Consider the following 17708-nt stretch of genomic DNA (forward strand, 5'->3'; position numbering starts at 1 on the left):
TCCCCTACTATGTCATCCCCCGTTGCCAATACCAGATCCAATAAGGCATTCCCCCTAGTGGGACCATGTACCTCCTGCCTCAGGTGGAGGTCCTGTACACAGGTTAGAAACCTGCGTGAGCGGTGGGACTTTGCTGTCTGTGTCTCCCAACAGATGTCCGGGTAGGTCTGTGTTGTGTCAGGGTTGATGGTAGTCTTTTATGTAGAGTTTAGATGATAGATTGTACAGGATGGCTTGGATAGGAATGATCCTGCCTCAGGCAGGGGGTTGCACTAGGTGACCTCTAGAGGCCCCATCCAGCCCTTCTTTATGACTATACGACTAACTTGTGCTATGTGCCCTCTGAGTGCCTCAAAGTTCAGGCAAGGGGTTGGATGTGCAACCTAGCTCATGTGAGGGTAACTTCAGTATGCTCCACAGAGATAAAACAACCAATTTGCAGTCCTCCAGCATCCTAGGATGCTCCCAGCGCCCCCTCCGTCCAGAGCAGGGATGGAGCCCAGGTGTCCTGGCTCATAGCCATGCTCCTGATTGCCAGCACTCTAGAGACAGGGAAAGAAAAGGTGTGCAGACAAGAGACAGTATTAGACTTTGACATGAAACTGCTCATGGCACGTTCTAACTAATAACGCTTAACATTGTGCAGATTTAGTATGGTCTAAGTGTAGCGTGTAACTTCACCCTTAGAGTGTTTATAGACACGGGTAGGGCTCCAGAAGGTGGCAGGGAGGGGCGCTTTAATTAGCGCAGCTCCAAGAGCCACACTAATTAAAAGTACCCGGAACATCACGTGTATCAGTGTCTCCCCACTGAAAAATGGTAGCAAAGAGCTTTGAACTAAAGCTTGTTGAATGAGCTTTAGTTTAAAGCTTCCTGTTGCCATTTTTCAGCATGGAGACGCTGATACACATGACTCTGAAGCCTGTTGAGAGGTAATCCCCGTGCTCCAGCAGACTTGATTAATCGAGTTTGCTCCAACATGCTGGAATTACAGCACATCAGAGCAGCCTCCCTGCACATATATAGGACCCCTTCAATGCCTTCCACATTCAGGAAGGCATGAGCTTTCATAGGTAACAACATCAGATGAAGTAGGCTGTTGCCTATGAAACCTTACGCCTTTCTGCATGAATCAGTCTCTAAGGTGCCACCCTGCCCTACCTTGCCCTATCTTACATTAATGTAAACCTTATTAGCTGTTTTCCTCGAGCCTTTGCCTTAATGAAATAATGTGATAAATTTGGGGGGCAGACACACAACACATTTTTGTAGGTAGAACACCTAAGTACAAAGCCACTGTAAGTCACACCTGTGGCCAGAAGGGCCAGATGGCCACCCTTTCCTTGGTAGTTTCTTGTAGGAAGTACTGGTGTAACGCCTCACCAGTAGACGGTGGGGGAGTTGGCAATAACTTGCCTGCACTAAGCAAAAGGCTACCCCACATCAAAGCTGAGTAGCACTGTAGACTCACAACCTGGGCACTTATACCAGTGTGTCATTACTTATAATATTCTGAAGTGTAACTTTCTCCCAGAGTAGAATGACTTATCCTGGTATCAGGATGTCTGTTGTCTCCATATTTACATTAGTGCACCAGTATAAATGTGACGTGTGTCCTGTATCTGCAGGAGATGTTAAATGATGTTTCAAATCATGCTTGCTAATTCCATTTTTTTTTACAGCACTTTTTCCTGGAATATTCTTCTTATAGACAGATACACACACCAACATTTTGGAAGAGTTTGCCAGACTTGGTGGTCTGTGCCTAGATTTCAGTTGACTTTGAAAACTATATAGTATGGATGCTATTTCAGTTCAGAGTGATTCAGCTCCATGTGTGGTTAATTTTCCATATTCCTCTGTAGATTCCTTTCTCCTTCCAATGACTTCCTCATTTTCCCCGTAATATCTCTATATGGCTCTCAAACATTGGAGTCAATGTGGGTTTTATCACTGTCTTTAGTGAGAGATGTTAAGACCAATGGAGTATTTTGAAAATCTCACTTGTCAACAATCCCAAACTACTGATGAGAATAATAAAATGTATTTGGAAATTCTCATCGAAGGCATTTTGGAGGTAGTCATCCAAAAAGTTCAATTTGGCCTGTGACCCTGCCCATCTATACATCTGACGTATGGAACTATAAGTGGATCAAATAGAGTTTAGCGAAGTGGTACAGAAGTGGAAAGAATGGTCAGGTTTATAATAAAAGGCCAACCAACTTCCAGTGTGTTGATGAATCGAGTCTGAGTATCCTCAGTTAGGGAGTATAACTTCTGCCACAGACCATAATATTTGAGTGGGTTTGAAATTAGGCAAAATTACATTTATTATCACTAATAGCAAAAGGCTTGATCTAAAACCTTGAAGATAATGAAAATATTGCCATTTATCTCAAAGGGAAAGTCAACTGAATCAGGCCAAAAGCACACTTGTTATTTTGTATCAAGATGAAAAACCTTGATACAATAATAACATTTATTTTAAATTTCATCCTCCCTCCCAAATATTAGAACAGATGGAAAGAGTAGACACTGAGTTACTCTAAATGAAAGTGTTTTGAAAGAGCTTCTAAGGATAACAGTGTAAGGTATAAACCTGCACCTGTTCTGGGAAATTACTTTTGATGAACTGTAAGATCTCTTCTGGCCATAACTTTTTGATTCTAGGTAATAACAATTATTTAGCTAGAAAATGATTGTGTGCACTTACGGCTTTATTCAATTACCATCACTGGGTGTAAAAGATTGCCTTCATTTAGTGCTTTTTTAAATCACAGTTTGAGTGGCCTTAGACAAACTAGGTCTCAGAGTATGTCGCTATATAAATAATAGCCAAGCAACACTGACAAGTGTGGGGATTGATACATGCCTTTAGTAACCACTTCAAAAGGGTAAAAGGATATTTCATTTTCAATTTGCTGCTTTTTTATTCATCCCATACTGCCTCTCATATGCAATTGTTCCAGATGCCTAGTCATACAGGGACAAGGGAAGTAAATCTAATGGAATTAAACACAGATTGAAAAAAAGTGTCATTTTATTAGGGACAAAGGAAAATGTCCTAAGTAATTTCAGAATCACTCTAGTGAAGCATAGACTGAAATTTGGCTTCTACCTGCAACTAACTAAAACTGTAATAAACTCTTTAACACAGTTTTTTCAGTTACTTAGATTAAGCTGGCATCGATGGCAGTTAACACTCACTGATGTATGTGCACATTTTTTGGCAATAAAACATTTATTAATACTAGGTGCTGGATGGAGGCTCTTCTGGGATCTTCTTAGAGGGATCCCAGATCTAGCCCACAAGTCTCAGGGTGTCCCTTTGTCCCTGGCCAGCTCCATTTGGGAATGCAGCAAATAACCCCATGAATGAACACCTCTCTCAATTCTAAAACAAGGCTGTTATTTAAGCAGAACAAGCTCTTACACCATACAGGAAAAACCTCCTACAGGAAGTCACACATTAGGGTTGCCAACCCTCCCGGAGTGGCAGAGAATCGACCGGAATCGGCAATGATCTCCCGGTGACTATTGAAAGCAATCTTGGAGATGGATGTTGCGAACAGGTTGAACAGTACAATTAATGGCATTGTGTCATGCTGGGGAAAAAAACCTCTCTTGGAATAGCTTCAGTCAGAATTAGCAACCATATCACACATGCACATTTCCCAGCTGTAATACAAAGTTTCCAGGCTCTGGCATCTAACCAATTCTGGTTAATTCTGACCTAATATATAGTTCTAGTAACCTCTGCTATTGGATAAAAAAAAAATCCTTTGCCCTAGTCATTGATGAGATTCCCATCAATGAATTTGTTGAAGACTTGATTTTGAGTTTTGTTGCCTGTACTGTCCCTCTCTATTGCTTCTTGGTTAGTTTGGCCCTCCGGCCTGAGTCCAGGTGCTCTGTACAGCCACCTCTTTGTGCAGCTTCCCTGCTCACAGTTAGATCCAGATGTTCTCTGGATTGAGTTGCTCTTTCAGTCTTCTTGATTGAGGATTCAGACCCCTCTCTGTGGTTCCCTTGGAGCCTTGACTGACATGGGGACTACCAGATAATATTCTCTGTAGATTTTGGAATGACAGTTGCATCCTGAAGTAACCAGCAGACAACCCCTCACTTCTCCTCTGCAATGCAAATCTCCTCAATTGTTTGAGCGTAGTAATGTAGCATGTGCACAGTCATAGGTTAAAGGTGTTATGTTATATGTTAATACCCTCTCTAATGCGTAGCTCTGACTTCTATGCTGCTAAATCTTCTCTATGCCTGACTGGCTTGGCAGCTTCCTAGTGGCAGTGCAGGCTTTAGGATCAGACTGCACTGGCCTGTATTTGGCCCCAACTGGTTCCTGTCAGCTCAGATCAGGCCGATGTCTCTCCTGCTGGCCTACATCAGGCCCCTACTGGCCCAGATTGGGGCACATTTTCCCCACCAGCCAGGACCTGGACCCCTGCCAGCCTGGTTTAGGCCCATGTTGCTCCTGCTGGGTACTGAAGCTGCCTAACAGTCCTTACAATCATAGAATCAATGAGCCGGAAGGGACCTAGACAGATCATCTAGTTCAACCCCCTGCCATGGGCAGAAAGGGGCACTGGGGGTGACAGGGGTCATAAGACCCCAGCCAGGTGCCTATCCAGTCTCCTCTTGAAGATTTCCAGGGAAGGTGAGAGCACCACCTCTCTGGGGAGCCTATTCCAGGCTCTGGCTACCCTTACAATGAAGTAGTTCTTCCTAATATGTAACCTAAACCTATCCTCCCTCAGCTTGTGGCCATTGTTCCTGGTGACTCCAAGCGGGGCCCTATTGAACAGACTTTCCCTGAGTCTGGAGGGGTGGGTTTGGAGAGGAACTATCAGGCAGCCACAGAGCCTGTTGGAGAAGCATGGGTTTGATCAAGCAAACAGAGAGCTGCCAGGCCTACCCACATTTGCCTGGCAGCTCTCAGCCCAGTCCTGCCCCCTCCCCTCCATCTAACGTGCTCTGCAGGGAGCAGCTAAGCAGCATGGGCTCAGTCCAGGTGTGCAGGGGACTGCAGGGCCCATTCGCCCTGCTCTCATGGCTGCTTGGTAGCTCCCTGCCCCCTGCCCACCTGTTCCCAATCCTTAAACCCTCCTCTCCTCCCCCTATCCTCCTTTCTCCCTTCATTCATGCCCCCCTTGCCCACCTCCCTGCCCTGTTTCACCCCTTTCCTTCCCCCACCCCACTCAACACTTCCCCATGCACCCACTGCCACTCAGCTGTTCCCAGCTGTGAGTTGGGGCAGTAAAGATCTGGATGATAGCTTGTCCATGCTGGGAGCAGTGCCACCTGGGATACTAAGGCAATGCAAATTGCTGGTTGCAGCATCATAAAGCAGACTGAAGTTACTGTGACATGAGCTCTCTAACACTAACAGATAATCCTTGCCTGAACAGCATTATAAGACACCAAGAAGGTCTTAGCTCATCTTTTTCTTCCTTAATGTGTAGATGCTCCAATTTTAAGAGCATATTTGAAAGGTAACATGTAACTACACCCTTAGCTAGTCTTCTGTCCTGCTGTCCCCACAACGTAGAATGGTACTCCTGGTGGGAACTCTAGAGGGCGGTCACTCCCCTGCCCAGCGGTGATGAGTAGGGGGTGCATGAAGATGCATGTGCACCACCTGAGAGTGCTGGTGCACCCCCTCACAGCCAGCGCTCCTTGCTTAGGCAACAGGTGTGGGGGGGAGGGGGGCAGGCAGGATTACCAGTGCTCCCCCTATGAGTGCCAGCCAGAGAGTGGGGGCTCCAGAAGAAGCACTGCTGGAACTTCCAGGAGTGCTGCTGGCACACCTGGGTGCCCCGCTTGCACTTCCTGGTCAGTGCGATTGGCCATGGTCAGTGAGATTGGTGGGGGACCCCCCCCCCGGTAGGTGAGATTGGCCATGGCCCACCCCCCTGTTGCTGACTGGCTGCTGGGAGTGGGGGCACGTGCCCCCCTGACACAGGAGGCACCAGTCGCCCATGCCCCTGCCTCTACCCAATCATAGCTTTAAGGAGCAGGTCTGTGTCTTTCCATGGTGCAACAATAGATAAGAGTTTACTCCCGTATTAATACACATACCACGCATGCCCTTTTCCCCAAAACTCAGCTCTCTAAAATTGGAGTGCTTGTCTTAAGCAGGGAAGATGAGTATTCTTTGTTGGAATAGAAGCATGGAAGAACAGAAGCAGGGAGACAGTGCTGCAAGATGGCCAGTCTCAGGGAGACAAGTGGTAGTTCATCCTTCAGGGTTGGAGCTAGTGTTAATCCTCACAGACGTATCCACAGTGATCAAGATCCTGTGCAGTCATATTCAATTATGACTGGAAAAATCTTTTGTTCATTTTGCCTTCCCAAAAAAAGATGCATGTCTTATTTAGGAGTGTATGATATGACATGATATGGCATGTCTTATGTAGGCAAGAAAATATGGCATGTTAATTTCAGAATGGTTTGTTACATGTGGATGGATAACTCAACTAGATTTGGATTGTCTATAAAAATAGATGTGCAGGTTTAGTGTAACTGAAAAGGACCGTTTTATAGGTAATTCTAGTATGCTATAGGCATTAGGCTTTAAGTGTTCTTTTGAAAGCCAGAAATATATTTTCCATAATATCTAAACTACATTTTTTGTTGTTGAAATTAATCCAATTCCTTCTTGTTCTACCCTGCCTCAGGGGAGTGGGAGAACAATTGATCACTGTCATCTCTATAGTAACCTTTAACACATTGAGAAAAAATTTCAGACTGTATCCCCCAGCACACACATATTCATGCACTAAAAAAATAATTACCTCTCATTTATTTTACATTGCATCTCCAGAATGAGACTGGCCTTTTTTTCCTTTGCAAGAGCGTCTCACTGTTGACTCAGTTTGTGGTTCAGTATAACAGCAAATATTTTTTCTGTAGTGCTGCTTCCTATCCAGATATTTTCAGTGGTTGTATTTGATTTCTTCTTATTAAACCTGGTACTTTGCACATGCACTTATTAAACTTCATCTTGTTGATTTATCACAATCCTGTGTTCAAAATGTTTGAGACCTTTTCCAACTTGGTGTCATCCACAGATTTTATAGGTATACTTCATGTTCCAGCATCTAAGTCATTAAAGCAAAAAAATTATAGAACTGGTTCCAGACAGACACCTCTAAGACCATGGTAGAAATTAGGTCTGTGCAAAATGGCTAGTCGTCACTTTGGATTCGGATTTGGCCAATTTGGGGGACAGGGATTCAATTCAGTGATTCAAATCACTGTCCCGATTTGATTCAGCTGAATCTGATTCAGAGCTTTGGCAACAACTGAATCTCCAAATCTCTGAATTAGCCAGGCCAGGCCCATTCCCCACTCCTCTCCCAGCCTAGCAATGGCTGCCCCAGCTCCCGGCACTTGTAAAATAAAACGCCCGAGCTCACCGGGTGCTGCTGGGCAGCAGGCCATCCCTGCTGTTCCCCACTGCCCCATGCTGCATGGAAGGTGCTGCACGAGCCCCCTGACTCCCCGCCCTTGCTCTCACAGCCCTCCCCACGGGTGGCCCACCCAGGCCAGCTCCGGCCCTTAAAAAAACAAAAAACACAAAAAAACCCCTGGGACTCACTGCTCCTGCTGGTGGGGGCGATCCCTGCTGCCACACCCAGCCCTGTGCCACATAGGGGGCTCTGCACAAGCCCCCAGAGCCCCGAGGTTGCTGCAGGAGTGGTGAGTCCTGGGGCTTTTCTTGGCTTTTTTTTTCCTTAAAGGGCTGGAGCTGGCCTGGGTAGGGCACCAGTGGAGGGACTGGGCGGGTGAGGGGGGAGGTCCGGGGGCTCATGGAAGAGCCCCCCATGCAGCATGAGGCAGTGGGGGGGGGCAGCAGGGATCACCTCCCCACCCAGCAGCACCCGGTGAGCACCGGGGCTTTTTTTTAAAGTACAGAGCTGGGGTGGGACAGGGCAGCCATGGGGGGTTGGGAGAGTGGAGGGGGTCAGGGGTTGGCAGGTTTCCCTCCATGGTCCTGCCCCTCCTCCCCCACTCCTACTACTTACCAGCTTGAGTCAGCTGCAGTTCCCTGCTGCAGCCGCCAGGGACTGCCCAAATCATCAAAGCTCTCCGAATCTTCTCCAAAGATTCGGCGAGCTTTGAATGGATTCAGACTTTTAAATTGGTCCCCTGATTCAATTTGGATTCAGAGATTCAGCCACCGAATTGGGCCAAATCTCCTCCAGATTGAATCACCATGCAAACCTTCACACAGCCCTGGTAGAAATACTTTCTTATTTGATAGCAAACCATTGATAACTATTTTTTAACATGGTATTTCAACAAATTGTATACCCAGCCATGGGTGCTTTCATGTGGACACACATTTATACATTTTTTATAAGGATGTAATGTATGACAGTGTCAAAAATCTTATCAAATTCAAGGTATTCCCCATTACTCACTAGGCCTTTCAAAGAACATTTGATGTGGCCTGTTCTTGGTCAGTCCATGTTGGATGTTGTTTATTTAATATATTATTTTCTAGGTGATTTTTTTGTTTGTTTGTTTGTTCATTCTAGTATCTCCTTGAGTATTAAGTTATGTAGACATAGCTATAATTATACTAATACATAATCTATGGTTCCTCCTTATTCCTTTTTAAGCTTCCTGCTGTATTTGTTCTTCTCCAATCCTGTAGAGTCTTCCCTTCACAAGTTCTCTGAGATAATAGATAATGGTTCAAAAGCTCTTCAGCTAAATTATTCTATGGTGCATTCCTTCAGGTTTTCCTGACTTGAATACAGTTACCTACTCTAATTATTCTTTAAAAATTATTTTATTAATCTTCCCTGCTTTCTAATCCTTGTTAAAATTAATTATGTTAAAAGTATCTGCTTACAATTAATTTTTGTTTTAGTTCCCCCCCACCATCAAAACAGAAGTAAAAAAGGTATTGAACAGTCTGTTCTTGTTGTTTGCTTTTCTTCCCTATTAAGTAATGGACTGTTACCTTCTTCATCTTTTTCTTTCTTTTACTGTTGTTAAAACATTTTTGCTTTTTGTCTTTTATGACCTTATTTTTTTTTCTTTCTCATTTTATCCCTGCATGCTTCTGCTGATCCTTTATACTCATCATTAGTCACGTGTCCATTTTGAGTCATTCACTTTTGATTTCCTTGTCATTAAAGAGTTCCTGATGCAGATACTTTGGTATTTTGCTCCCCTACACTACTTTTTTCCTCCCCCAAATCTTTCCTTTATACTTTTCTTAACAAACTGCTTGAGTTTGCTTTTTGTTTGCTTTTATTTATTTATTTTTTTGGAAGCCCATAGTCCTTCATTGTCTATTGTCCTTGTTCAGCTATTTTAATTTTTTCATTTTTATCAAATCAAGGGCTAAGTACAGATGTTCAAAAAGCCCCTGGATGAACTGCTCTTATTTACTGCACTTTATTTAAAGTGTGATATGTTAGACTGGGAGCCAACCAAATGTTCAGTGGAGGAGGGGATCACAGCCTGCCTGCATTGGCTGCTAGGGGTGCTCCTGCATGCTTCCCGGGAAGCTGCCAGAGTGGCCTGTCTCCTCATCCTCTCCCCGCACCATAGCTGGGAGGAAACACAAAGGGGCAAAGGAAATGTAACTCCACCACCATGAGCCTTGCTGCATGGGGAAGGGCTCCATTCCCACGCCTACCGTCTTGACAGCTGCACCCAGCGGCTGCACTGTGGTGTAATGTGGCCCAGCTGGGGCTGCTGCAGGGACATAGACCCTAGAGCCTTTCCTCTGTAGTACTGAGTCAGGTCAGTGACAGCTAGGTAGGAGGGCAAGGCCAGCCCAGGCTCAGGCAGAGCCTTCCTGAGAAGCTCAGGATGAGCTCTGCCTGAGACTGGAGCATAGTGTTATGCAGTGCTGCCTGGGACGTCAGCAGTTATACTCTTAAATTAACCCTTGATGGGTTCTGGCACAAAGTTTGATAAAACACTCTAACAGAAAGCACTTCAGGGTAGTTATGACAAAGGAGCTGAATTATGGCTGGTCACCATACCAGCCTGCCCTTCTGTCTAGGATAGTCTGCTCTGTCTCGCCTGCCATGACTTGTTGTAAGTAAACTTGATGTACAATACAGGAGGCTATCCACTTAATGTCCCGATGCCTAGGGCGTTGCACACAGCTCTGACCTTCCCTATACCATGTTCCATGCCTCACAGGTGGTATCCATATTGCACAGTGTCACAGGACAACACGTGCTCCAGGGTCTCACATGGGACTCTCGCTCCCCCTGGAGCTCACCATCTCTATACTGCCACACTGTGCTCCAAGCTACCCACCGTAACTCCCCTGGCCCCTTACTGGCTTCCCTCAGCCTTTGGCTCTGCTTGCCTCAGGTATCCTCAGTTGTGCACTACGCATCCTCTTGCTGAAGCCCAACTCTGCCTCTGGTCCACTTTTCCACCTCTTGCTGGGGCTACTCCTCTGCCCTGTCACTGGGGAAACAATTTACTTCCCTCACTGGGGCACACTCAGCCAAGATTGGGGACATCACAGGGAAGATCACTGACCTCATCTGGCCTTCCAACTACTATCCTATGGTCCTCATCCATGTGGGAACCAATGATGCAGCCCAGAGTAGACTGGACCAGATCATGGATAACTACAGGGCTTTGGGGGCCAAGCTTAGAGAGTTGGGGGCCCAGGTGGTCTTTTTGTTCCTCCTCCCGGTTAGTGGAGGCCATCAGTGGCAGAGCGCCTGCATCCGTGAGGTGAACCGGCACCTCCGGAGTTGGTGTTGTCATGCTGGATTTGGCTTCCTGGACCATGACACGCACTTCAGATCAGAGGGCATCCTGGGGCATGATGGTCTCCATCTCTCCCCCAAAGGTAAGAGTTTGTTTTCTTACAGGCGAGTTGACCTCCTCTGGCAGGCTTTAAACTAAGTTTGTCAGGAGATGGGGATCCACAGGAGTAAAAGAAAACTCAGCCAGGTGTAGGACCTGCCCAGGTAAGAGCTCAGGTATATACCAAGGGCCCAGTTGTCTGTCAGGTAGGGGGCGGTGCCCAGGGCTCCCTCGGGGGGGTTAAGGTGTCTTTTCACTAATGCAAGAAGCATGGGGAACAAGCAGGAGGAGCTTGCTCTCCTGCTTGCAAGTAGTAAAATCAACCTGGTTGGCCTAGTGGAGACATTGTGGAATGAAAGATTTGACTGGGCATTAGACATAGAGGGCTATAGGCTGTTTAGAAAAGATAGGGAGGGGAAAAAAGGTGGGGGGGTTGCACTCTATGTTAAAGAACAGTATACCAGTTCTACCTTTCAAATGGGACCAGAGAAAGGCTTAACTGAGTCCCTGTGAGTCAAACTTCAAGGAGAATGCGGGGAGAGCGATCTGGTGGTAGGGGTTTACTACAGGCCACCATATCAGGAGGAAGAGCTGGATCTGGAATTTTCCAGGCAGCTTGGGGAGGCTGTGCGTGCAAAGGATGTTGTGGTCATGGGTGATATGAATTACCCTAACATCAACTGGGAGGAGCAGTCGGCCAGGTCTAGCCACTCACAAAGGTTCCTGACATGTATACAGGACCTACACCTTGTGCAGCAGGTGCTCGTCCCCACTAGGGAAAACGCCATAGTGGATCTGGTATTAGCCTCTGGGAAGTGATGTTGAGGGGTAAACAACATGGGTTCATGTCAGGCCGATCCTACCTGACTAACCTGGTCTCTTTCTATGACCAGGTAACAAAGAGCTTAGATGTGAAGGAGGAAGTTGATGTCATCTTCTTGGACTTCCAAAAGGCCTTCGACACAGTGTCCCATCCAATTCTGGTGGGCAAGCTGAGGGGCTGCGGCATTGATGAACGCACAGTCACATGGGTGACAAACTGACTCCAGGGGTGCATCCAGAGGTAGGTGGTGGATGGGTCGATGTTGACCTGGGAGCAGAGTCCCCCAGGGCTCAGTCCCTGGGCCGGTGCTGTTCAACATCTTCATTAGCGACCTGGATGAGGGTGTGGAGAGCACTCTGTTCAAGTTCGCTGATGACACCAAGCTGTGGGGTAAAGAGAATACACCAGCAGGCAGGGACCGCATCCAGGCAGACCTGGATAGGTTAGAGAAGTGGGTGGATCTGAACAGGATGCGGTTCAACAAGGACAAGTGCAGAGTGCTGCACCTGGGAAGAGGGAACCAGCATTATGGTTATAAGTTAGGGGCTGACCCTCTCAGCAGCACAGAAGCAGGGATTTTGGAGTCATGATTGACTCCAGGATGAATATGAGTCGCCAATGTGATGAAGCAATAGGCAGAGCCAACCGCACCCTGTCATGCATCAACTGGGGAATCACTAACAGGTCCAGAGCAGTCTTGCTCCCCCTCTATGTGGTGCTGGTCAGGCCGCAGCTGGAGTACTGTGTCCAGTTCTGGGCGCCGCACTTCAAGAAGGACGTGGAAAACCTGGAGAGGGTCCAAAGGAGGGTCACTCGTATGGTTGAGGGCCTCCGTGGCCAGCCCTATGAGGAGAGGCTGAGGGACCTGAATCTCTTCAGTCTCCACAAGAGGAGACTGAGGGGGTGATCTTGTGGCTGCCTACAACCTTATCAGGGGCCACCAGCAGGGACTCGGGGAAAGTCTGTTCACCAGGGCCCCCCTTGGAGTCACCAGGAACAATGGCCACAAGCTGAGGGAGGATAGGTTTAGGTTACATATTAGGAAGAACTACTTCACTGTAAGGGTGACCAGAGCCTGGAATAGGCTTCCCAGAGAGGCGGTGCTCTCACCTTCCCTGGAAATCTTCAAAAGGAGACTCGATGGGCACCTGGCTGTGGTCTTATGACCCCTCTTACACCCAGTGCTCCTTCCTGCCCATGGCAGGGGGTCAGACTAGATGATCTGTCTAGGTCCCTTCCGACTCATTGATTCTATGATTCTATGATTCAAAGAACTACTTCAGTGCAGCCCTTCAGCTTGTCCCTTACAACTCTAATCTGCACCAACTACCGCATATCCCTTCAGGCCTCCCTTGTGGGCCTGCTCCACACAGCCTCTTCTCCTGCTGCGTCCCTTCACTAGGACGAAGACCTCTTCCCCTATGCTGGGGCCTCAGGGTCTTACATCCCCATGGGCTCAGGTGTCCAGAGATGTGCCTGGCCCCACTGCTTGCTCAACAACCAGTGGGTTGTTCTGGGGGCTGGGGTTATAAGGCGCCCCTACCCACCTTTCACTGGGGAGGCAGCTAGTTAAACTATCCACCATGGATAGTCCCACCAAGTCACCCTTCCCCAGCAGTCCAGGACTAGGAGCCTTCTGCCATCCCCATAGCTTCTGCCCTTACCTCCAAGATGTCATGAGCAGCAGCTCCAGCTAGGTGGTGTTCTTCCAGCTCCTCGCAGCAAACTTATGTCTCAGTCCTGAAGGCCTGGATCTAAAATGGAGGCTGCTCTGTCCTCTTCCAATCCCAGGGCCCTCCTGCAGTCATGTGACTGCCTCATTATCCTGGCACACACCTGCCATCTGTCTTGATGCCTACTCTGGCCCTTAAAGTGGCAGGCACCAAAGGTGCTCTGCCATGTTAGCACACATCCATCCAGAGTTAGCCTTGAGTGGGAACCACCATTTTTAAAACTCTTTATGTGCTATGAACATCTGTACTGTTATGGCTGTGAAGTGCTTTCTGCACATTTAAAGCATGGGCACAAATGATATGGCTCAGAGCAATTCCAGCAGAGTCATAGCCACTCCCCTCCTATCCCCTATAGAGTAGAGCCAAGACCAGTTGGAACTTAACCATATGCAGATTTAATAGGGAAAGAACCAGGGTTTGACCCACAGGTGGGAGGGGGTGGGGGGCAATGGATGCAGGAGAACAAGAAGGGATTCAGTAAAGGGAGGGTACACTTATACATCTAGCAGAGGCAAATCAACTATGAAACTAACAAGAATCTTGAGATGCAAGGTTTCACAAAATATAAGGCGCAGGTTCACAAAATATAAGATGCAGGTTAACAAAATATGAGTCGCAGGTACTCCGGAGGGGCAGGGAGAAAAGAGATGAGGAAAGCCAGCTCCAAGGTGGGGATTCCCTCTTCAATCAACGCACCCCTCAGTTGCTTGGCTCAGAAATTGAATCTTTGTCTCCAGTGCAGCAAGCAGAGATTTCCCCTCTAAACCATCAAAACCAGAATTGCTGGCTGTAGCTCAGACTTTTATCCTTCAGGGAACCTTTGCATGCTGAAGGGGCTGCACACCACACCACTCGTCCTCTCTCTGGGGAATTGGAACCCTGAGCCACCCCTGCAGCTCCAAGGCTGGGGTTCCCCGCTGGGGATTCCCCGGGCGCCGCCCTGCACGCTGAAGAGAAACACCAACTACGTGCTTCCAGTTAAGCTGCCCCTGCAGTTTTGAGGCCAGGGTCCCTGCTGGGGATTCCCTCCATGCTGGCCCTGTGCACCAAAGGAAATGCTGCCTGGGTTTCCAGCCTAGCTGCCACCTGCAGATCCGAGGCTGCTGCCTGCATCGGGGCTCTTCTGGGGCAACTGCTCTGCCCTGACTGGCAAACTCTCACCAGCTCTTCAAAGCCCCTCTTCTTTGTCCGTCATTGATCTCTTCTACCCAGCGTCAGGAGCGCTGCCCCTTATATCCCCCTCCAGGTGGCTGTCAGGACCTATCAAGAGACATAAGAGGTGAGTCTACTCTCAGGCCCGATTTCCCTACCTGGCTCCTGGATGAGGGGGGACAAGTCCTCTCCTTTTCCTGGGGATTGACTGGTGGGGAAAAGGAAATTCCCCTACCACCAATCATTTTTGAACTTTTCAAATCTCTGGGCCAAGCCTCCATGGGCTAGCCTACCACAAGTGCATTAAGTGTAGCATCTTTATCTAGCCATAATCTCTGTTTTGTGATTACTTTCTCCTAATAGGACCAAATTTCAAAGTTGCCCCTCTATTAAATTCTTCCAAACTCTGAAGCAAAATGTTGCCCCCCAAACATTTTTAAGAACTTGGTTGTTTCTAACTTGGTATGTTTGGTACTTGGTATGTTTCTAAGACCATATTGTTTTTCCTACAGATACCTGGGTAATTATAATTCCCACCCAGGACCACAAGATGATTCTTTTAATTGATCAACGCTCCAAGCTCCCTTCCTGAAAAAGTAACAAACATAAAATACAAAGAAGCCTAACAATACCTCATTCGCATTGTTACCAGGCTCTCTCATCAGTTACTCATCCTCCCTGGCAAACTCACCTGCCACACCTTGATGGGAGATAAAAGAAATGAAACACAAGTGAAAGGAGTTCTCAGTGATCTCTTTTACTCAGTAACAAGGTGATGTTGCTGATTACTTCTGTATTTATGGAGAAATTGCATAACATGCCCTGTGAGTTTTACCCCTTGGCCCAGTCAGTAGGTACATCAGTCAACCTACGTCCTGTCTTCTGACTTGTCTCCCACTTCCTTTTGTTTCAGGTTGCACCTCTGCATTGCCCCGCTCTGAGGAAGAAGCTACAGCCTGTTCATGTAAGGAATGGCATAAATGCCTACCACTCTCGCAACCTCGCGGTTAATTCTTGTAGCATATCTTCTCACTTGTCCAGCATCTGCCCATTGAAGACTTTAACTTCACTCACAGTCAATCTCTCAATCCATTGTTCGTCACCTACTGGAGGCCAAACTCTCAGGCAGATCCTCCTTTTATCTGCTGGTTACCTATAGTATTGGCAATCAGCTTGGAACTCGCCGCCAGCGTGTCTTGTTTCGTTCCTCCGTCTTTGCCCCTCACAGGCTCCTCAGCTGTTCTAATTTTAGTGTTGCTCCCCTTAGTAACAGGACTGCTTCCCTGTTACACACATCTTTCTCTTGATTTAGTGTTTTATAGTAGACCTGTAGTCTATAGTAGTTCACTGTGACAGTGCTCCTTTTTACCTTCAGCCAGGGACATTCAGTGGCATTCAACAAATTTGCCTTCACATTTGCATAACTTTCAGAGCGCATATATTATACTTTATTCACACTGCAACCCTTAATCATTTTTCCTGTCTCTCCTGCTTGAAAATATAATATTCTTTATACTAGTATTTCCAGTCCTAGGTTTTATCCTATTAAAGCTTTGTGCTACCAATTAAGTCATAATTATGTCCTAAGATTTCAAGTTCTTCCTGTTTATTCCCCACACTCATGGCATATGTGCCAAGACACCTCTGATGTGCAGAATGGTACCCTGTTATTTTCTACGGCTGTGGTTGGGAGCATGCTTCTGCATTTTCTGAAGTCATCCAGCAAAACTTTCATTGGCATTTATTGAGAGAAGAATCTGATCCATGGGGGAGGTGAAGAATGAAATGAAAGTGGTGGGATGGCCATATGTTCCTCTTCACTTAACACCAAATCTGAAATTACTTGTGGGAGTGCACACAGAGCTGTAGCTAGATAGTTCTGGCCTATGTGGCTTCCTCTGAGAGCTCTGTCCCCGTTAGCACGGTGAATTGTAAGTCACCATTTAGCCATCTCTCCATCATTTTGAAAGGGTATTTTTTTGAAATCTTAAAGTAGTGTGGAACTAAAGAATTACTAACTTTTATTTTACAACAGGATGAAGTAAGTCACAGACTGGTGAGGTTGCTTATCCAATGCCAAACACCTCTTTTTTTCCGATACATCTAATTAGAACTCATGAATTCCTGGCTCAAAATCCCACATTGAATCTTTCAGATATCCACTCTACAATAAATAAATTATTTATCTTGTCTAATGTTCTGCATCCAGCAGTGCCAAATGATGTTTTTGAGAAACATTTTCTGTATTGGAGAGAATATTGCTATGGTGTGGGGAGAATGGGTATTTGACAGCAGGACCTGATAAGAAACAAAGCTGAGTGTGGAAAACAAAACTTAAGACTGTGTAGGATAACAGTTTATCCAGGCTTAAGGGAGTCGTTTAGTTTAAAAGCTGCTAGAAAGATACTTAGGGATTTGCCCTGCCATATTTTGAAAGAATTCCTGAACTGTAGGGTCTAGTCTCATAGGTGACTTCTTACAAAGAGAAACTTAAGTACAAAAATGGTGCTATGTAAAGAATGACAGCAGTTGCTGTTTATGGAGCTATAAAGGTCATCTCTGCAAAGGAGGAAGAATAAGCAAACTGTTTCATGAAAATAAATGAACAGAAAATCCTTTGTGAAACATTTCCAAGAATTTCTGTTGCTGTTCTGTTGTGAATCTGTGTGTGATCTTTTCACAAAAGTTTGTTGTTCAAAGATGAACAAACACACATTAAATTGATCAACCCCCTAATTCCTCTGTGATACACAGCTAGAAAAACATATTTTAGCTAATCTTAGCTATATTTTTGACTAATCTTTATGAGAGGGTAAAGAGCTATTAAGTCATGTAGTTCATGCCTCTTACTAGTCCAGGGTCGTTCCCTGCAATCTTTTTTCTGCTTCTTTGATCTAGTCTACAGAGATGGAGCATTCACTACTTTGGCATTTACAAGCACTTTACACTTACTGGCATTACAGGTCAGATTGCATACTAAGTATATGGCATTGCTCCAGTGCCAGACTGTCCCATGGGAGCACACTCTGTCTTAAAGGGCCCCATAATTCATAAAAGCCAAGTGACTTCAGGTGTATTAATTGACTTCAGGTTGTCTGCTTGTGACATCTTGGGATGAGTTTTAAGATGTCTTAAAAACACCTAGTTCTGTCAAATGATAACAGGAGTTGAGATTGTTGTTATTCATC

Source organism: Crocodylus porosus, unplaced genomic scaffold (assembly GCF_001723895.1).
Source record: "Crocodylus porosus isolate Cpor-Errol unplaced genomic scaffold, CroPor_comp1, whole genome shotgun sequence".
Lineage (NCBI taxonomy): Eukaryota > Metazoa > Chordata > Crocodylia > Crocodylidae > Crocodylus > Crocodylus porosus.